Genomic DNA, 21,510 nt, shown 5'->3' with positions numbered 1-21,510 from the left:
CCAGGGTTTGCTTCTCTTTTCTTCTTCTTCTGGGCTGATGTAACTTTGATCTTGACAAATATGTGTGTATATGTCAAGCTAATAAAGAAAAGGGGGAAAGTCAGCCCTGTTTTTGTTTGTTTTTTGACATGTGGACGGAGTTGGTTGAACCTTGTGCATTCTTATGACCAGTGGTGCAAGAAGTCCAACTTGGGATGTGCCTGCCCAGTAGATAAGAGGAAGGTGCAGAGATCCCCAGCCTGGAAGCAGTGAGGCCATGTCCAGGGACACAGAGAGCATCCTCTCTGGACAGCCAACACACAGTATGGTGCACAGCATCTTGGGATGATAGAGGCTGGTGCAGGATGAAGTAGCGAGAGAACAGGAGCTGGGGAGCTGAGTCTGAGCTGGAAAAAGGAGAGGGAATAACTGTCTCATTTCATCAGGGTTGAGCTTAAATTCTTCTTGAAAGATTCTGTTTCCCTGCTGGGTTGGGTGAGGGGTAGACTTAAAGGCAGTGGAGAAGGCAACGTTCCCTTTTCACCTTGGTGGATCTGAGGCTGCACGATGCTGCTATGGGGAAGAGTAGCAGTGAGTCCTGCTGGGAAGATCCTGCTGCAGGACCAGAGCTGTCTGCTTACAGAGACCTGGAAAAAATGGCATGAATTTGGGCTGGAGGAGATGAGATGCCACAGAGGCAGCACAGTGTTCTGTCAGTGCTTCTCTGGGGGCTACAGGAGTGAGTGCTGTGTCTCGCCTGGGCTTGGCAGTGTGGCTGGGTGCTAGAGGTGCTGCCACGCAACCCAGCATTGTGTGTCCCTTTGTGTTGAGCACTTGTCAATGTGGGTGTGAAAGGAGGAAGATTCATTGTGACCTGAGCATGCTTCTGTTGCAATAGGAAATTGGAGGTGTCCTCACCTAGCCCTTGCCAGAAGCACATGCCACGTTCCATCCCACACTCTATTGGCTGGGCAAGGCAGCAATGGAGGAGCTGCGGCTCATGTGGAAGATGAGAGTGGGAGTTTTGGGGGAGAATCATAGAATAGCCTGCGTTGAAAAGGACCATAATGATCATCTAGTTTTAACCCCCCTGCCAACGGCAGGGATGCCAACTAGAGTCCAACACGTCCCAGCACAGTGCTCAAAGGGTTTTAACACACATATCATATGTGATAGGGGAGAACTGGAACTGGGAGATATGACTGCATTTCTGCAAGCCAGTGTGGGGGGGGAAAAAGAAAACAAAAGCTTCTGAATTGAGGAATGTGTTACAGTAATTAACTGCAGGGTGAAGAAAGTGAGGGATATCCTGAGCACGGCGGAAATTAAATGGAAAGTGGTATTGAGCTTAGTGGGATGGAATTGCAAAGAGCTCTGTTTGCAGAGTGGAAATTAATTATTGGATTTTGTCTGAAGCTGGGCTTACATAACAAAGGCATGTCTCTATCTTCTAAACTCTGCCACCTCAAGTCTTTGCTTCTCCATTTGTTAATGTTCAGGTAATGATCTACCTGGCCACAGCTCAGGCTGATATAATGAGCCTGGCATGCTAAGACCACTGATGTCTGTATTTGGGGGTACTTTTGCTTCAGTTGACCAAGATTGCAGAGGGTCAAACCAAATCTGTGTGTGGCCCAAAACTCACACTTGCCCCTCAGCAGCATCCAGCTGTGAGCATGGACATGGGCACCCTGCCAGCAGCTGGATAGGGAGCACAATGAGCTGACTAAGGTTCCCTGTTCCTGAAGGGATGTGGAGCTGTCTGTGCTAGGAAAAGTGGCCCTTGGGGTCAGCATTGCTTGTGCTTTGGTTGCTGATGCTGCTGGCCTTGGGAATGCCGAGAATGGGACATTCCAGTGGCAAGCGGGAGATGCTTGTTGGCAACACTCATCTTTAGCACTGTGACTGTTCATCTGCTGGAGGCATTCAGAAGTAAAGGGGTTAGACTGTACTGGTAGAGTTGTTATTTCTTGCTGTGTATTTTGTGGGTATCCCATAGGAGCTCAGACAGTAAACCAGTACTGGTAGGCAGTTGTCAGACGCAGAGCAGTGTTTAATTCATTGATTGTTCTGCCAGAACCTTGACATCTGTAATGCTTTTTTTTTTTTCCTTTTTCATTTTCCCGCATGCAGAGAGCAACTCCAATATTTTTCTATATACTTTGACCTTTATTTGAAATGAAAGTGAAAGAAAATTGTAGAAAGCCCCAGTGAGAGAAAGGCTGGAGTTGTTCTCCTTTAATGTACTGCATGGCTCGTGTCTGGCAGAAAGGCCATTTGTGTGGTTAGAATGTTTTCATCACAATTCCTTTTCTAGGAGAAATGTTTTTTCCAAAGGAGCAAAACATTACTCAGAATTGTTGCGCTTGCTCTGATTTTCATATTTAATCTGAACAACAGCAGTCAGTGCCTTTTTTTTTCTGCTAATGTCACACATTCAAGATGTCAGACTTTGGTTTTGCCATGGAATAACCTTCCCAGTTTTCTGTTTGTTCTTTATCATGCCCAGAGAAACTGCTTGTATGTGTGACCTAGCAGAACCATTTAGATATGTTTTTCATAGGAAACTGATGGAAAGGAAAGCAAAATGAGAGTAAGGAAGTGATGTTCTGCCTCAGCGTGTTACACAATAGCACAGGTCCTACCTCCAAGGTTACACTGTCCTTAGAGGAAGGGGACAGGAGAGGAGGAAACCAGAGCTGCCCTGAAGCTCTGCAAGAATGTATTTAAGTGGGAGTAATAATGATGCAACTATTATTTTTTCTTTCAAAATAGCATTTAATTGAAAATTCAGTTTGTCTGAGAAGAAAACAGTAATGACTAAAAATCCCCTGTTAGAAAATCACCTTGGGGATAACACAGTTAGTGGTGGGAGACCACCAACCACATCAGAATTTTGACAATATGCTGGCAACAAAGACTGTGTTCTCATAAAGTGCTGTCTCCTGTTGGTTGCACATAGGATTCCTGCTGTGTGTGTGTAGGGAAGGGGTCAGACCTGCAGAATTGACAGCTGCCTACAGTGCTGTTCACAAACCAGGGTGCTTTGGGAAAGAGCTGGCAGGGCTCCCCTGTGCTGCTCTGTCTCAGGCAGTTTTGTTTTGGTTGTTTAAAGTGAATGATGGATGAGCTTCCTGCATGGCTTTTGAAGGGTCTGACAAATATGATGGGGTTGCTTTCATTTCTCACTTTATGTTTCTGACAAACGAAGGGAAGATGAATAATGTGAGATACCTTCCTTTAAATTTTCAAGACTTATGCCTGATGTGATTGATAATTAGTGTTTCTGATAGAAATTGAGTAAGACGGGGAAGCGTGGATGCTGGGGAGTGTTGGATAGGATGTGTCAAGGAGGAGATGCCCTGTTCCAGTGTTATGGGAAGGCAGGATGATGACTGAGGTGGTGGATAGGGTGAGCCCTGAGAGCAGAGACCTTGCATTATGTGCTCTTCTCCTTTCCCTCTGTTAATTTAAAAGAGACCCATTAATTTAAACCTTTCTTTTCATTCCCCTGTGTTTGGATTGACTTCAGAAATACACAGCGCTCAGTACAGCCTTCTCTGACTAGCTGAGCAGTTGTTAGCTTTTTCAGTCTGGTCAGCCATCACACCTTGCAGCCCTTGATGGAGGGCCTGGGGAGATGCAGAGCCTTTAAGCAAAATGATTTGTCATCAAAAACAGAAAAGCAGAAGCTTGGTTCCGCTCTCTGCTGTGCTGAAATCCTAACTCTTTCTCACAGAAGCTTCCCTGTGTGAGCATTTCAGAGATTGCATCTATTTCCTTTTCTGTTAACTGGGATATACTTAGTTATTGTGTGGCATCGTAAGATGAGCAAGTTGTAACAATTCCTGTAAGGCCAGGCCTAGTTTTGCAGGCTGAGAACTACAGAGGTGGGACAGGACCCTTCCCTCACTTTACTCCAGCCCCTGGTTAGGTAGGGATGGCAAAGCTGCACTATAATGCAGCACCTTGGGCATGGCCTCTCTTAGTCTGCCCGTTGTTTGGTTGCCCTGCATGCTCCAGTGCCTTGTGTGTGTGTTGGTGAATGAATGTTTCAAACCTGAGGGGAAAAAGATCAACTTAAAGAGTAAACAAGGTTCAAAGCAGCCTGCATCTCCTTTTTGGTTCTTTGCTTGTCTTCTGCAGTCCATGGGGAGTCTTTGCATCAGTTTGCATGAATGTGCTTTTTCCATTCACTGTTTGAATCACTTGGTTTCTGTGTGTTTTATGTTGGTTATTTTGATTGCAGGATTTTCTTTTTCTAACGTAATCTCTGCTTGCACTTGGTACGCTTTATGGCTGCTTTTGTCTGCTGCCATGGTTTCTGAAAGTAAGACAGCGAGTCTCCATAATGAGCTTAATTAAGAATGTAGGCCTCATGGTAGTGTCCCACACACAGCAGGGATGTGCATGCCTCCAATGGGCAAGCAGCAGTCTGCTCAGAGCTGAGCAGGTACAGCAAGCAGAGATGTGAGGATAGGATGGCATGGCTGGAGGAGGTGGCTGGGAGCTCCATCTGCAGCAGTGGGGGGGCAAATGCATCCAGCTCTTCCATGTGCTGCTATGGGCAGGGGATGAACTCTACCTGGCTGAAAGTGGAAGTGGTTGAACCTTGTTTGCATTGATCCTTGTGTCTGGTGCAGCTCTTGAAGCCACATGGGAGCTGTTGTTCATGTTGCATTCTGAGACTGGAAACTTGCAGGTGCTTGTTGCACCTAGGGTGTTTCAAAGGCTGAGATCTTAATTTCCAGTCCAATCACATACAAAGTCATCACTTGCCTTTTCTAATTCCTTATACAGCTTTTCTTATTTTTTCTCAATATCCCTATCTGTGGTCTGTTCCCATCTGTGTGTTGAGCATGCAGCTACGGCTGGATTTTACCTGATATAAATCAGCTTAGTCCTGGGGCTTCAGTGTAGCTCCAGCGATTACCTCAGCATAGCCTGAAGTCCATGCTAACAGAGCTGTCGAGGAGCAGGAGTCGTGTTTTCAGTAAGCTGACCCTTGCACCTCCTGCCCTTCATCTGTTTGGTCCTCCTCCTCCGGGCTACCAGCTCAAAGCTCATGGCAGGAGCATTACAAAGTCAAGAGATGGCATTAAAAATGGAGGGATTTTAACAACAGAAGTATTCCTTCCTTCTTTAGTTGCCAGGCAGTTTTGAAATGGTTCTATGCATTTGGTTAATGTTTTCAAGATTTTCTGTTGCCTGTTTGGGAAAAACTAAAGACTGTTGAGGCTCAAAGAGTGAGATGAGGGATAATGTTGTATGGGCAGCACTGAGTAGTTAACTCCATACTGAGCAAGTCATCATTGTTTGGATTTGTGAATCCAAATGTTCAGAGCAAAGCCAGTAGTCACATCCTGCTTTCTTAATTGATGTTTGATATGAACCATGATAATTTCCATTATGAAGCCAGCTTTAATTAAGTAAAACCTCTTTGTTCTCCTTTCTGGTCAGTTTTTGATGGCTCCTTCTGAATTGACAGTTGGGTTTTGAGGTGCTCTTCAGATGCAGCAGCTTTAGAAGCTCTTATAAAGCAGAACAGCATGCGTGCCCTTAAGCAGTAGCTTTGCATGGTGCAGATGCCATGGTGCTTGCTGCTGGCTGCCAAGCAGGATTTCAGCCATTGGAAAGTGTTGATCTCTGCATTGCTCAGGGTCTTGAAGGGTGATGTTTAGCTGAATGCAATAGCTTTAGGGGATCAAGAGAGCTTTAATTAACAGGAATTTTTGTCTTGGGAGTTGTGGCTTCTACCACAAGACTGTAATTGCAGTTGTGTTGTGGGGAGAGCCATAAATTCCTAATGTTTGCTATATTCTCCCTGGTAGAGGGAGAGTCAGCTCTGGGCCTTAATGCAGAGGTGCAGTTACAGTGTGCCTGAGGTGGGGTTGGGGGATGACACGAGTGCCATCTTCTGCAGAGTCTGTGATCATCACTTTCTGTGCTCAGATCACTGGCCTTTTCCTAGTGGCCTTTGGCCAAAAGAGGTTGGAAATGAGGAAAGTCTAGAAGTGTTTCAGGTTGGATATTAGAAAAAAAATTCTTCTTAGAAAGAGTGGTGAGGCATTGGCTTTGGCTACATGGGGTGGGGGTGGTGGGCTCACCATCATTTGGAGGTGTTAAAGAACTATAGAGATGTGGGCCTGGTTACTGGGCATGGTAGTGGTGGGTTGGTGTTTGGACTTAGTGGTCTTAGTGGTCCCTTCCAACCTTTATGATTCTATGAATGGACTTGGGTTGTGCTTGTGAGCTGCACCCTCGTGAGAAAGTCCTAGAAATGATTCCAGGAAAAACAGGGCCCCATCTGGGGATTGCACATTAGGGCAATTAGGCAGTACAGGCCGATGATGTCTCTGGGGACTGCTGGATTGCCACACCAGTGTGGGGAAATCATTCACTGCAAGGAGCATGGGGATGGTTTAACATAGCAGATAGATGCGGACAGTGAGTAATTTATTTCTTCCCCATTACTAGTAAATATTCATGACACATAAATAATATATAACAGATAACCTGTATCTGAATAAATAATAGCCAAGACAGAATGTGAGCAGGGACATGACTTGTTTTGCTTCTTGCTTCTCTTTGGACAAGCAAGGGAGTTAATGAAACACTCAGGACTTCTACAGGTCCCTGAGTGTAGCCATGGGAGTGTTAAGATTTCAAAAACAATAATCTTCTAGGCCTTAAGTTGTGTGGTGCTTTACAGGAGAGTGGGGAGGGATGGTGCTTCCAGGAGTACAGCCCTGTGCATAAGGCTGCTGGGCACATGTGGGGCAAGATCTACTTTGCTGTATGGTCATGTGAGGTAGTTGACAACTGGTTACAGCTCTCCAATGCTCAAGTTCTCCTTTGAGTTGTCTGATATTAGCCATGAGTCATCTCTTCCCAACCACTTTTTACCTTCCTTGTGCTATTACCTGGGTTCTTTCCCACACAGGTGGTGCTAATGGCCACTTTAAATGTTAATACCCCTTTACTAATCATATTAGTAATACTGCTAGGGCTGCTTAGTTGCGATCTAACTGTTCTGGTGGAATGAAATGCTCGGAGCTCCATTCCCCAGTGAGTCTGTAGTTTGTAAAAGCGCTGCGGACAGTGTGTTGTGCCTGTCTGATGTGTTTTAGAGAACATCGTTGCTGATGACTATACTTTGGGAAATTGGAAGAACGTTTCCCTAGGACATATAAAGTGACTTGTCTATTAGGGACGTGTAGAGGATGTGTCAGACTTTGTGAGAAATATACCAGGGAGAGAAATTAGGTTTGGAAAAGCTGATGCGCTGAGGAAGGAAGGCAACCCCATTTTCTTTTTTTTTTTTTTTTCTGAGATGGGCAAATCTAAATTCAGTTTAGGCTTGTGAGCAATTTCAGAGCTGCATGTTCAGGCTCAGGAGGGATCAAAATAACATTTTCAAGAAGCTGGCACTACTTGTCTTGAAACAACGGTACCTCATTAGCAGATACCAATTCTATCAGAAAGAAAGTAAATGGAATATTTGCTTCACCAAGAAAAGTGCTTGCTTAAATCTCCTCTCTCCCAGCAGAGAGTCCCTAGAAAGCAGAGATTAAGGCTTGAGCAGAGAGCAATCCTGAGCTGGAGACCAAAGGTTCTAGAAAGCCCGGCAGACACTGAAGTACTGTTAATCCTATTGTCTTTATCAATGGGCCACCTTGCAGGGAAGGGATGCATTAGAGTATCCTCCTGGTCCTGCTCGGGGAGTGGGCTGGAAGACATGCCTGGTACCAGGTGCAGTGTTGCTTTTAAATGGTGTGCCCATGAAGGTTTTCCCATGGAAGAAAGACAGTGCAGTGTTGTGTGGAGCCATGGGGAGAAAGGAGCAGGCTGCGGGTTTTATTGTACCTGAGCCTCACAGCGCTGGGTCTGGGAGGTTGCTTTGAGTTTTGTTTACTATAGTTTATTGCAGCCATCACTGCGGTGATGAGGGGCATATATAGGGGCAAAATGGAGGACATTGAAGGTAGAAGTGTGGGCCCCGGAGTTGATCTTTCATTCCTCAGGTACACAGAAGAATTCAGGCCCAGGTGTTACAAGCTAGCTGTGCTAATAATCCTAGCTGGTGTTCAGAAGGAAAAAAGCACTGAATACGTCCTTAGCTGAAAGGCTTGGGGCTCTGATTTGCAATGTATAAAGCTTAAGGGTGAAGATTTGGGATAATGACAAATTCTGAGCGTTCCACCTGGGCTGTAGAGAAACCTTTAAGGGGAGGGAGGAGTAATGAAAAGAGCCAGTCTATCTAAGGATGTTGGATTCGTGGTTGCCTATTGTGTGGTATGTACCTGTGAGCAAATTCTGCTTCTGTCTTCATTCTCTCTTGTCTTAAAGGGTTTAATTAGTATCTAATTGCTGCTTGTTTTGCTCATTTGGAGCATCCAGGTGCTGTACAATGTCCTTAATCAAGTGTGAGAGTACTGTTTGTCAGGAGAGCTTTTACTCCTTCAGCAAGGGCTTTGGAAAATGTTTGGCTGCTTGCTGTCTGTAGGTATGTAGGGGGAAAAAAGTAAGTTGTAAAAAAATCTTGAACTTGGATGAGATCTTGGCTTGATGCAACCACTGTAGCAACAAAAGCCCCATCTGCAGGAACCAGAACTAATTCAATAGGATGGTAAGGAACCCACCCCCACCTTGCCCACTGATGGTGTCCCTCAGTGCCATATCCATGGTTCTTGAACACCTCTAGGGACAGTGACTCCACCAGCTATTATCCAACCTGAGCCTTCCCTGGTGCAACTTGAGGCCGTTCCCTCTCATCCTTGCATCCCATTGGACATGTTCAACAGTACAAGAGATGATTCAAGCTATGATGTATGCAGGCTGTGCTCCCTCTAGCAACATGCAAAGTTTGAGGAATCAGATTTGTTGTGGCTACTGGGGAGGTTGTCAGACTAGTAGAACTATGAGAATGCCATCCTTTGAGAGAAGGCACATGCATTCTCACTTGCATGATTGAAACTGACTGTCGAAAGCACCAAGAGTATTTTCCCCTCCTCTGCTTTACAAAATTAATCCAGTGGAAACAATCTGGATTTAAGCTAGCATAGCTGGAATCAGAATAAATTCCTTATTCTTCTGGGCTATTAAGATATTTGCTAGCTATTGGCCAAAATCTCTACTGGTATGACTTCACTAAATTCACTGAAGCTTGGATCAAGGTCTCCATTGGCATATTTTTCATCCAGTTGGTTAAACAGCAAGCGGTTGGATCAGATAGGAAACAGAAAGCACATAACCCTTGCTGAGAATGTAATATCTTTCATTAGTCAGCTGGGCTTTCAAAAGAGCAGGGAGAGTTGTGCCCAGCAAATCCCTTTACTGACATGTTCTGAGCTGTGTGGGGCTCTGGTGGGTGCCCCTATGTGAGCGGTGCTGCTGCTGCTTAAAACACAGATCTGTTCATCTTCTTGAGCCAGTATAACTTGTGGGGAGCCTCAGCTTTATTCTGGAGAAGCTGACAATGAGCACAGCATTGACCAAACATGTTTGTGAGTTTGCAGTGAACTGCAGCAAGCATACTGGGAAGCGTAAGCGTCCCACATACCCATCCAAAGGCGGTGTGCCAGTCTCTATGAGCCCTTTGGTGTTCACACAAATGGCTGTGTAGCCATGGGAGGAGGGGGAAAGGCAGGGGGGTGCAGGAGGGAGATTGCAGCTCCTTTGAAATGTGGAAAGAAGGATTACACCCACAGCACTGGATATGGGAGAGCAGGGATTACTGCCTACGTGTGACATCGCATCTCAGAGATTAAAGTCACCCTGGACAGGCAAGAGTTGGGAGTGTAGCAGGGAAAGGGAGAGAGATGAGGGCTGGGAGGTGGGGGGGGTGGAAGGGAGGGAGTGAAACAAGCAGTATAAGTCAGTGAGACTTGGCTGGTGCGTGTAGCAGAGGTGCAAGTACTGAAAGATCCCCAGAATAGACCTGGTGTAGATTCCCATCCTTAAACTTTTGGAGCATCCCTGCTTCAGAGCAGGCTCTCTCTCACCTGCTCCAGCAGGTGGTACAAGGCTGACCACGAGAAGGCTCTGGTAGTCAGCTGTTAAGGTTGGGTTGGCTCAGGATGCTTCAGGATTAGAGAATTGTAGAAAATCAGGATGGTCATTTTCCAGGAGCTGTGCTTGGCTTTTGGGGCCAGTTCTTGGGTTTCCCAGGTGTCACTTCTTATTATCTTAACTCACAAGAGCTTATCTTAACTCACAAGAGCTCTGTGCTCTTTATGTTAATATGGTTCTTTCTGTAGTCACAACACCCAGAAATTCTGAACAAATAAAGTCTCTGTTGTGCCAAGTGCTATGTAAAAAATATAGGTATGATTTTTGCCCCAAGGAAATTTATCTGCTGTAGAAAAACATAGTGTCTGACACAACTCCACAACATAAGGGCTGTTGTGTGTTCAGTGCATCATCTCATGGGGGTAAGCATGGGCACATTTGGTGCAAGGGAAGGCTCTGGAGTGAGCCTGGTGGGAGCTGGCTGGAATCTGTTGCAGTGGCCATTTATTACACGCAAAGCACAAAGACCATCCTATGAGCATCTAAAGCTGATGCTCCAGTTATGTTGCATGTAGGGTGTCTGCATTGTTTACTCACGTTTAAAAATCCATCCATAAAATTGTATTTGGAGTGGCTGTTACCCATTTCCTGCTCCAGGAGCAGATTTTTAAAGCCCACAAGAAATATTCGCTTACAATTATGTCTGATTTAAAGGGAAAAGATCTGTAGCTTTGTAGCCTTAATAATTTGCTCAAACAGCTGTAGATTAATGAAAGTGTTGCTCAGGGCATGTTTCCAGAAATAGCACGCAGCTCGGTCCTCTGAAGTCACATTGGGTTAGGAAATGTGTTTATGCTTTTAGTGCTGGGAGTGCACACAGGAGGTGATGTGCCAGAGCACAGTGGACTCGGGGTCTGTCTGGTTGGGTGATAACTGGAATGGCTTGAGAACTCCTTCTTTATGAAGTTGCAGAAGCACCTCATATTTGTTTTTATGTGCTGCAGAGGGAATGCCAGCCTTGTGCCGGCTAGTGACTGCCACGCACTGTGCAGATGGAGCACTGGGCTCCTAACGTGGTTTTTCTGCTCCAGGGAGCAGGAAAGCAGATAGAAATCTGCTATTTGAAATGCTGAGATTTAGTTTTCTTGCTAAGGTTCTCACTTCATCATGTTGGATGCTGTTGAGTTACTCTAATCTGCTGGATTCCAGCCTGTGCTGGAGTAACTGTGGGAACTGTTGCTTGGGTGTGGAAGTGTCAGGTGTGCTCAGGACACTCCCTAACAGCCTCTTAACAAGTCCTAGTCCTGTTAAAGATATTGCATGTGCATATAGGTCCCTGGGAGGATGTCTTAAGGCGTTAGGGACCATACAGCCCTCCTGTGCACTGTGCTGTGGTTCCCCCCTGCTTTACTGAAGGAGAGTGAGAACGCAACAGAAGCAAACATCCTCTTTGCTCTTGCTGAGATCTGAGCCCTGAGGTTGGAATGCTCCTCTTCTGTAAGCTGCAGGGAGATCAGGGCCTAATTCAGCTGTGGCTGTGCTTTGGGGTGGCTGAGTAAACCTGGATTTTGTGCTGCCACTCTGTGTGGCCACTTGTCGTTTCTGTGCATGGAGCTGCAGAGCTCCCCACTGAGGCCTGTGAACTGACCTGCTTCAGTGCAGAAACACCTCTTGTTCTTGTAGGAAAGCTGCCAATGTAGTCACGTGCTGCTGCTCTGTGTAATGTACACTTTTCTTCTTAGATGCTCCCTTGATTGGGATTTTTCCATTGATGTGTAGCCTGATTTATCCATTTCATATGTGTCCACAAATAAAAGCAGCGCTCATTGAGCTGATTCAATTTGACCTGACAGGGACAAAATGACTAGAGCTGGATGGAAATTCTCTTTTCCAATAGAGAATGGCAGTGGAAGATGGGTGGAAATATGTCTTGGTTGATGTTTTCTGCAGAAGTGGTGCACTTCTCTTTTCATTTCTCTCATGAACCTGAATGCCAGTTTGATTTCTTTTCAATGAAATCACGACCTCTTACTCATGGATGGGAGAGATCCTTTTGAGTAAAAGGGTCAGAAGGACAATTATCTGTCAAATGTGATGCTGGAAAAATGTTGACCAGCCTTAGAAATGTATGACTTTGTGATGCGTGTCTGTGCTGACTGTGTGAGCTGTTGGTTGTGCATGCCTCAGAGCTTTCTTTGCCCGATGCAATCACTGCAGAGGTTCAGAAACATCAGCTGACTGCTGCCAGCATCTGTTGGACCCAAACACAAGGAGATCTGCATCTTTGAAGGGGGGGAGGACAGGTTGGAGCTCCCACGTGTCACATTATTTGCTCTGTAAGGCAAAGTGAAGGTGGCACTCAATCCTGAGTTGCCTCCAGAAGCCTGGTGGGATGTTAGCAAAGCCACAGTGATGGGGGATGGGGTACCAGGGTCAGAGGAATGAGATGAATTCAGATTGCAGGGAGGATGTAGCTCCTGAGAAGTGGGGAGATGGTTTCATTTCTCTGCCCGTCCGTCTGTTTCAGTGGAATTTATTACTATGGAGGTTGCTACTATTCTTAACTAACATCTCCTTCAGGATGCTATGGGGTCACTGTTAACCCCTTCTCTGGTGTGTACAGGGAGATGTAGCAGCTGGTCACAACATCTATATACAGAAAAATCTCAGATCCATGCCAGATCCCTCCCATTTCTTGGAAATTTCCCCCAGGTGCTGAGTGGCCTATTCCCATGGATATGGAGCTACTTGGAGTGTCTTCTTGCAACTTCACCTGGGTGTTTGCCTTACTCCTGTCATAAGCTCTGCTCTGAATGACAGTGATGAAACAGTGAAAGGTTATTATATTCACAAAGCAGATGGCCTCTTCCTTTCAGGCAGATTCACATTTTCCTGTTAGCATCTGCAGAGTCCTCGTCAGCTCTTGGGTAGCTTGGATACCATTGGGTGCTCTTGCTCCCAAATCCATCTGCATCCCACCTTGGAGGTCTCTAAGTACTCAGCATGTAACTAATGCTCCCACTGCAGGTTCTTCTCATCCACTCCTTCACCTCTGTGGGAAGCACGAGCCCCATCCTGTGTGACTGGCAAATCAGATGAAGCTGCTTCTGCCTTTGCAAGATGAAATTCCACTCTATGAAAGCACTGAAAGGAGCTTTTGGCAGTGCAGGGCCTTGGTGCTCATCTCTGAGAGATCAGCGTGCTTTGGTGGAGCTGCCTTCTCCAGCATTTCCTCAGCAGATTTTGACCCTCCAGGCTCTGAATGCACCATTCATCCTTTGAGTTCTTCCCTCTGTATTCTCAGGCCAGGTCTTCTCCTTCCAAGTCCTGAGTTCGGAGATCTCTGGGCTGATCCTGGGTCTCATAGATGTACTTTGGAGCTTATAAGTTTAGTAATAGTACTAATAAAACCAGATGTGTGATATCCAGAAGTATGCTTTATTCCCAGCACCTGCTGACTCCTGATGTTACAATACAAACACTGTATGACCTGGAAGGGTAAGAGGGATGATGTCAGGGGTGCTTCTAGATGTATGTGACTACAAAATAGGGCCGCTGAACCATGCTTCTTGTCCTTGTACTGAAGGCAGAGTCAATTTACCTGTGCAAGGGGCTGGAAAATAACGACAGGCTTGCTACTAGTAAAGCACGCTATCAAGGAAGAGTGCTGTGAAGTAACCAGGCTGGCAGCCACAAAGCAGCTGGTGTGAACTGGGAGGCACAGGGACTTGCTTAGAATGCTTTTGCTGTCTTACTGGCATCCAAGATAAGTGAGGAGTTGTTACTGTGCTAAGGTGCAGAACCAGATGCTGCTATAATGATGTGAGTAATGTCTGTGGAGCGAGCCTGTGCTGGAACGAGAAAAAACCATCTGATTTCTGCCCTTCATTCAGGCTGTCCTGCAAACAATTGAGCTAGAATGCTCAGGACTGTTGTCCCACTGCAGTGGGGCTATTCAGAACAGCTTAAAGATGCCTCTGGCATCTCCATAGGGAAACCTAAAGGATTGCATCTGTCTTTGTCCTCAGCCTAAGGAGAAGTGCCTCTTGGTTTCAAGAGATGAACCTACTAGACCAGATTATTACAAGATCAATTTTCTCTGCAAAAGTTATGCAAAAATACCTTATTGTCTTTCCCTGATGCAGGTCAGCTGGGAGAGGAGTGGGGATGGCAGAGAACTTGCAGACTTTCACAGGGTTTGGTTCTGCTGTGTTGATGGAGAAAATTAAATGCAGGCTTCCCGCTTGCCACTAGATGACAGCCTTATCCTGAGCACCAGGGACTTAGTTATCATTATTAGGGGGCAGGGAAATGATACCCTTAAAGGACATGCCGTACCTGTTTTGCTTCCCAAATTCACTGGTTCCAGGCAGGGATCTGGGCACAGTGGAGCTGCTGCTGAGAGTGTACCCATTGAAGAGAGAAGATGGTGCTTGAATTATGGCCACATTTGAAACACGAACTAAACAAAAATTAAGAACAAGAAATGGTTTGTTTCAAGAATGTTAAAAGGATGGATTTGTTTTCACGAACCAGGCAATGCTCTTTGGATTGTATTCACTGACCTGACCAAGTGTGGTTTCTAGGCTGTCAAGGTTTGAACTTCAAGTCAGGACTTTGTTGACTCCCATGGGTGTTTGTGGTGATCTTCTATAGGGCATCCTTGTAAATCCAGTGCACCATCTGCTGTTAACACAGTCCTGCTCCTTTAGGGTGGCTTGCTGCAGTGAAGGTCTTGGCATTTGCTATTCCAAATCTATTTTGCCCCGTGTTAATTAATCCATCCCCACTACTTCACTTTAGGATGTAGGCTCCTCATTCTTCTTTTGTCCCTCTCATTTCCATGGTGGAGGTGAAGGGATACATTTCCTGTTTGGAAATATAAATTAGGAGTTCCGCTGCCTGTAATTTAGAGTGCACTGAGCCAGTGCTGCTACAGAGCAGGTTATAGATGTTCAGCATTGCTCTTCAGTACCCAGCAGCCTAGTGCTTACTGGCACGCATTAGCTCAGGCTGGCAGTGGGCATGGATGGATGCATGGAGCATGCGGCAGGCAGGCGGGCAGCTGCTGGGCCAGCCTTGAGGTAGCAGTAGCAGCACCCACTCCCTCTGTGCATTGTTGCAACTCCTTCCTGGCCTTCTCCCTCCTGCAGGCAAGATGCATAAGGAAAAGCTGTAGAATAATGTGCAATTCCTTTGTATGGTACATTACACATGCACATGACATGACGGCTGTGATCTTCTGGTTTGCCAAGCAGCCAATAACCCCCCTCTGAAACATGGCCTGTTTTTTGGCTGTGAGCATCCCTATCATCTCTGGTTTGATTGAGGGGCTGATACATATTTATATTTTATCACTTTTCACCTATCAGTTGAGGAAGGGAAGCGCTTTACAAGCAGTTAGTTGGTTTTAATGGGCATAACGTATAAATAATAATAATGAGAGTGGAAGGAGGAAATACATGGAGTGGAACTCATTAATTACTGCATATTAGTCATTAAGGAACAAAAAAAAAAGGCTAATTGAAGTGTATGAGCTTGACTAACCGTGAGTATTTTCACAGAGCTGTAAGAAAGTCGCTGCTTCTCCAAATGCTGGTGCAGCATTTTGAATTCTATTAAATATTTTTGCCATCCTTGATCTGTGCTGAAGGTTTTCAAGCCATGGTGCTGCGCGGAGGTTCTGCTGGTAGTATTCGGCACAACTTACAGCCTGCAGACATTAGTGTGGAGGCATCCTTATGTTTGAAGAGCTGATTTGTGTTGTGCTCTTTCAAAATGGGTTGAGCATGCCTGCCTGCAAGTTTCTTCTTCAGAGTAGCTGAGAGCTGTGGCCTCTCTGAGCCAGGTTCTGGTTTGATTCTGTATTTGCCAGTCTTACGAGTAGTGACAGGGCTGAGATCTGTCCCCAGGGGTTCCTGCATGTGTGTGCAAATGTCTTTGTGTCTTCATTATAAACCCTCAGTGGATGGTACGTTTTGCACTTAAAGAAATGCCTGTTCACAAGCAAGAGCCTCTGTGAACCACCATAATCCTCTCCAAGGCTCAGTATGCTGTCAGAATGGTATGTGATTGTGTTGCATGCATCTTCCTCTCCCCTTCAGCAGAGAAGCAGATCATGAGTGTTGTGGTCCTTGCCATGTGACAGATGAGCAGCAACTCCAGAACTTCTGAGCATGAACTGTTCCTCATGGTGGAACGTCTCCATCTGCCTTGAAGTTTGCAACTGGGCTTCAGTTGTTCCTCATGTTTGTTTGTTTTAATAGTAGCTTCTTTGCTATCCTGCTAAAAATAGCAAGCCCCCAAATGCTGTTGTGCCTGAATAATCTTGATTTGGCAACCTACGAACCATAAAAGAAATCATTTTCTGTTAAGAGCCAGATGGCTCAGTTCAATCTCAGTGTAATCCCGCTGTAGAGGTTCAGCAAGAAACTTATTTCAGAAGTCTGGGAGAGCTCTGGAAGGTTGGAGGGAACACACCCACAAATTACACATCTCAACAGGGTAGAGGAGAGAAGATGTGGGATGGAAAAGGGACAAAATAATGATCACACAATTCATTCTGTGCATTTTCCTTTCTTTTTTGTTTTACTTTTTTCCCTGACAAAGAATTGGCAAATTCATGTATTTGTTCAGTGCTCACATATTGTGGCAAACTTTATTCGCTCTGTGATTCTCAGCCTGGAGCTGTTGATTGAGCAACTCCTTAAAGCTGTTTGCACTTCATGTTGCGGCAGTTTGCTCTGTACATCACCTGGCAGTGCTGTGCTCGCCCCTCATGTCACTGCAGCAGAGTATATCTAGAGCAGCATGTCTGAACACAGTGCTTGCAGAGGGATGGCTGGTACAGCTGCAAATGTGGAGTAGAGTGTAAAATTTGCTCTTGCCTGAGTGTTCACACCTGCAGAGCTTGAGTGTTACAGCTGGTGTTGTGAGAAAGACTTTTGTCTGAGGGAAGGATGAGGAGCAGGATGAGGAGGATGGCTCAGACCACGGTCATGAGAAATATCCCATAGGGAGCATCTGTCTCTTGAGTATCCTTGGGCAGGTCTGTTAGCTGTCCTGTTTCCCTGTGATGGAGAGGAGGTTTTGATTCTCTTTTTATGACATGTTGTGGCATCATCTGCTGTAAAACTACAGGGCACTTGTGAAGATAATGGATATTGCCCTGCTGCTGTGGGGTCTCTGGGGGGTAGGAGGGCATATGGAATAGAAGATGTCACTGTAGGAGCACATCTGATCAGAGAATAAAATACAGGAAGAAGAACAGAAGGATGGAGAGTGAAAGAGAAAAATAAAAGTGTACCCTTGTTTATTCTCTAAACAAATGACTTATTTTTTGCTCCTTGGGGCAGAATAAGGTACAATTAACGTAACAAAGTCTGACACATTAACAGAGAGGTGCAAAGGTTTGTGAAGCTGTGGAAATAATTGCTTTGACTCTTGCACTGGAGCTTCAGGATAGCTGAAGAAGTGGGTGATATTTCTTCTGCTTCTGTCATTGTCTCGTTGTTCTTGTGCATCACCTAACACAAAACATCATCATCCCTGCAGGCTTTGTAAACTATGGCAAACTGTCATCTCGCCATTACTGCCTTTTTCTTTAACAGCCAGTTTGCATTCCGTAGCCTAAAGCTGCAATCACCGGCTTCCCAAAGAAAGGAAGGAGTGTGTTCACCATTTGCTCCTCAATTTCTGGATGATTTTATTCCCTTTTTCCCCGGGGGGTGGGGGGGGTCTGTGTCTATTCCATGCCAGGAGAAAGAGCTTGCTAAGAGCTTTGTCGCCATCATCATTTTGCTGCAGGCTGGAATTGGTGCTGTGCTTTATAATTTTTCCCCTTTTACTCTTCCTCTAAAGGCTGTCCTTGGTGCCCATTCAGCTGGGCAGCCCCTGGACTAGCCCTTGGCATCTTGGAGTTAACTCCAGTCTTCCTTCCCAACTCAATCTTTAATGAACAGAAAAAGGTAGACTCCGACCTCTTGTGTCTTTGCACATCTTAAGCAAGAGGATGCTGTGTTCTCCGTCTCCATTGCATGGTGGCTCTTGCCTTTCTCAGGTGTCCCAGCTTATGTTAAAATCAGTGGCATGTTTCTTTGCTGCTTTGTTTAATAGAAGACAGCTCTTGATTTATGCTAGAATGGTTCTGTTTTGCGTTCAGAGGCTTTGATAGCAATACATCAAAGTATTAATATGCAGTCTTTGTAGGGAATATGTTGAGGTGAGGGGGCTAGTGGCAAAGTAGATGTCAGAGCAGAGTCCTTTTACATGCTTTAGGTGGAAGATGGAAGATTCTGGTATTGCCTCTCTGTTGTCCTCTGACCTTTCTTACATTCTATAATAAAAGATCATAAGATTTGACCTTCTTCTGTTAATTGGCTCTGTGGATGATTGGCTCTGAGTTGTGGTAACCATAGAGGAAAAGTGGAGTAGTAAACTGATCCAAATGAGCAGTAAAGGATTAATCAGCGAGATTGTACGCCACAATTTTGCATTTCCTTCTTTAAATAGTCCTGGAGAATGAAAAGAAAGAGGAAACACAGAAATAGCAGGAGAAGAAAGCCAATACTCTCAGCTGGTTGCAAACTCCAGCAGCTCAGCTGGTGTTGGAGGCAGAATGATAGGCCTGCTCATCCAAGCTCATCACTGCCGTGGAGGTGTGGGAGGGTAGGCTGGCATCTCTTCTGCTGCATGTATCAATACCAAAGCTAGCGGGGTTCTGTGGGTTGGTTATTTATTTATTTTTTTAAATATAGTGTTCAGCAGTGATGCATGAAGCTAAAAGGAAGTTGTTTGATTTCCCTCCTCTCCTCCAGTAGCAGCCTTAGCTTTTTGCATGCTGTCAGCAATGGGAAAATCACACTGAGACTTGAAATGGAGCAAATAAGGCAAGGAAAGCATTAGGAGGGAGAGAAATAAACACAAACAACTTTAGCATTCCTTGTTTTTAGAGCCATACAGTGGTGATGTCTCACCAGGTGCTGTCTTCTCTGGATGGCCTCACCTGTAGTACGCAGGGCACTTGGGCCATCCAGGTTATTTCAGAGAGATGTTATTAATTTGGATGAATTGATTGATTTTCTGACTCAGCTAGGAGAATGTTTTTGAAGGTGAAGATGTGGGCAGCAGGGACATCAGTTCATTCTTCTACCTGTTCACTAATTTAGCTCAATTTTGCAATCATTTTACTCAGCAGAGCCCATTTTGGCAGTTGAAAGGCTTAACGTATTGGAATAGCACTTCCTGCACCTCGCCTGCATCAATTGCCCTTTGGACTTTGTCGCTGAGAATGGGGAATCTGGTCATAATGCTGCACCAAATGTCAAGTGCACGGATGTTCTACTAGTTTGCACAAGCAAAGGGCGGATTGCACAGAGCACCTCTGCTTAAAGGCTATGCTGAATGCAAAATCCACAGTGAAATAACAGCGGAGCCATATAGAGACTTGCACCAGGCACAAAGCTCAGAGATGTGGCCACAGATGACTTCTTTGCAGAGCATATTATGATCGGTGGGTGGGCATTCAGTCTCTCCTACAGCAGTGTATGGAAGAGTGGAATTTTGTTCAGTGTCGAGGTGGTCACACTGTGCCTTTTGGTCAGGGACTCAGTCATGTTCAGGCCTGCACTCTCCTGTTTGTCTAAACATGGATTGGTGCTGGGCAGTGGATAGTCTGCAGTCCAGGTGGTTTCTTGGGGTGAAGAAAGTCCAGCTTAAGCTGCTGACTCCTGCAGTTTTGGCTTTTGTTTCTTCTGGGGCATCACATCCTTCTTGTGATTCCCAGGAGAGATGACGTGGGCTTCTGGCACTGCATGGATCGTAGGGGAAATAGACCAGTTTCCCCAGGGATCGCTGGGGAAGACAGCAGTTGGAAATGGACCATGTCCTAGTAGGAAGGGATACTGTTGTCCTCTTGTTTTGTAGGGATGACTGATCCATGGAGAGCCCTGTGTTTTCTAATCCTTTACTGAACTCAGTGATGGTTACTCTTCTGAGCTTCTGTAAGGTCATTTGAGCTTTTATCATAGAATTGTTTGAGTTGAAAGAGACTCACAGAGATCATCTAGTCCAGCTTCTCTTCAATGAACAGGGGAGTGTTCAATCCTGTGTTGAGTCCTATTTTTGCCCGTGTAGTGCTAGTCTGATTTTTATTTTTATTTTTTTATTTATTTTTAAGTCAGATCTGGCCACCATGAAAAGAACTTAGTAAACTTTAAAGTGTACTTAATGTTGATTTAAAGTAAACTGAAAAGGCTCATTATTTTATTGAGGAGCAGCGGACCTTGTTAGCTCAAGGCACTAGTAATGAGATACTGAGCCTTTCCTCTGTGGGTTGCCAGGTTGAATTTAGTCAAACCATATGATAAGCAGATCCCAAGTAACGGTTCATCTTATGTTCCCACCTGAAGCCATAATAAATCCTCTGTTGACATACCAGTTGTTCTGACAGTAATCAGGATGCTACCAACTGCCAGGAAGGCTATCAACAGGAATAATCAGTGAGGGAGGTGCTTGTGACTGTTCTGCAGTGGAGAATGTATTTACATAGGAACCTCTAGGGGATAATTGATAGGCAAAGCACTTGATGCTGGTGCCATATACCAGGGACATGGGTATAACAATAAGTAGAGGCCCCCAGTAACCTTTAGAGCTCAAAACAGTGGCGCAGGGGCAAAGGTTTTGGAATATTTCTCTGGAAGTGATAGACAAACACCTGTGTGTAGGCTTAGATCCATGTTTCTTAGAGCCCTCTTAGGACTGATGCATTTATTCATTGTGGTGGAACCCCAGAGGAGCTTATGCATTTAACATCAGCTGCAATTTTATTTCCATAGATTCCACCGAAGGCCTGAGCCATTTTTAATGTGGCAGGTGGTGCTGGTGCCTTCCAGAATGGTTCTTGCCATTTCAGTTGAAACTAGGGATGATTTCAGGAAGGAGTCACTGTAAGATTAGCTCTCATCTAATTTCTCACCACTTTGAGTATACTCTTTGGAGCTTCAGTATAAGGATTGAGCAATTTTAAGTATTGGGGCTGATTGTTTGCTTGGGAATGAACATCAACAAAGATTCCTGAAGCCCACAGCACTTACGTTAGGTAGAGACACTGCAGGAGAACAGTGGTCTGCTGAAGTATTTTGATACCTGCATTTCAGTTCCTGAAGCAAAAGGCTTAGGGGGGAAAAGTAGAACTGAAGAATTTGGTAGCTGTTTCAGAATGTTTTGAATGGATGTGCTCAGCTGTCAGTTTGAACGTGGGCAAATGTCTTATTCTCATGTTCTAGTGCAGATCACAGAGCACTGGTTGGTTCATATACTGTAGTGACGATGTGATTAAGTCCTTAGGTTGTTTAGCTGGTCTTTCTTATATGTGAAATAATCTTCTGACCACTTTGCCCTTCAGTATTTGGATGTTCTACTCACCTTGTGGCTCCTTCATATGACACAGGTGAGGTTCAGATCTTCTCAGGAATAACAAATGTGTTGGTTGAGCTTAATTAGAGGGAGTCGGTGCATGAC

General features: G+C 45.2%; 1 protein-coding gene across 2 annotated transcripts in view; it reads left to right on the top strand.

Moving 5' to 3' along the window:
- GRIP2 (glutamate receptor interacting protein 2) overlaps positions 1–21,510 on the top strand; it is a 198,418-nt gene that overhangs the window by 34,454 nt on the left and 142,454 nt on the right. The window lies entirely within an intron of this gene.

This window comes from Coturnix japonica, chromosome 12 (genome assembly GCF_001577835.2).
Source record: "Coturnix japonica isolate 7356 chromosome 12, Coturnix japonica 2.1, whole genome shotgun sequence".
In the NCBI taxonomy this organism is placed as follows: Eukaryota; Metazoa; Chordata; class Aves; order Galliformes; family Phasianidae; genus Coturnix; species Coturnix japonica.
The sequence above is the reverse complement of the archived record's forward strand: the minus strand, read 5'-3'. Positions and strand labels throughout refer to the sequence as shown.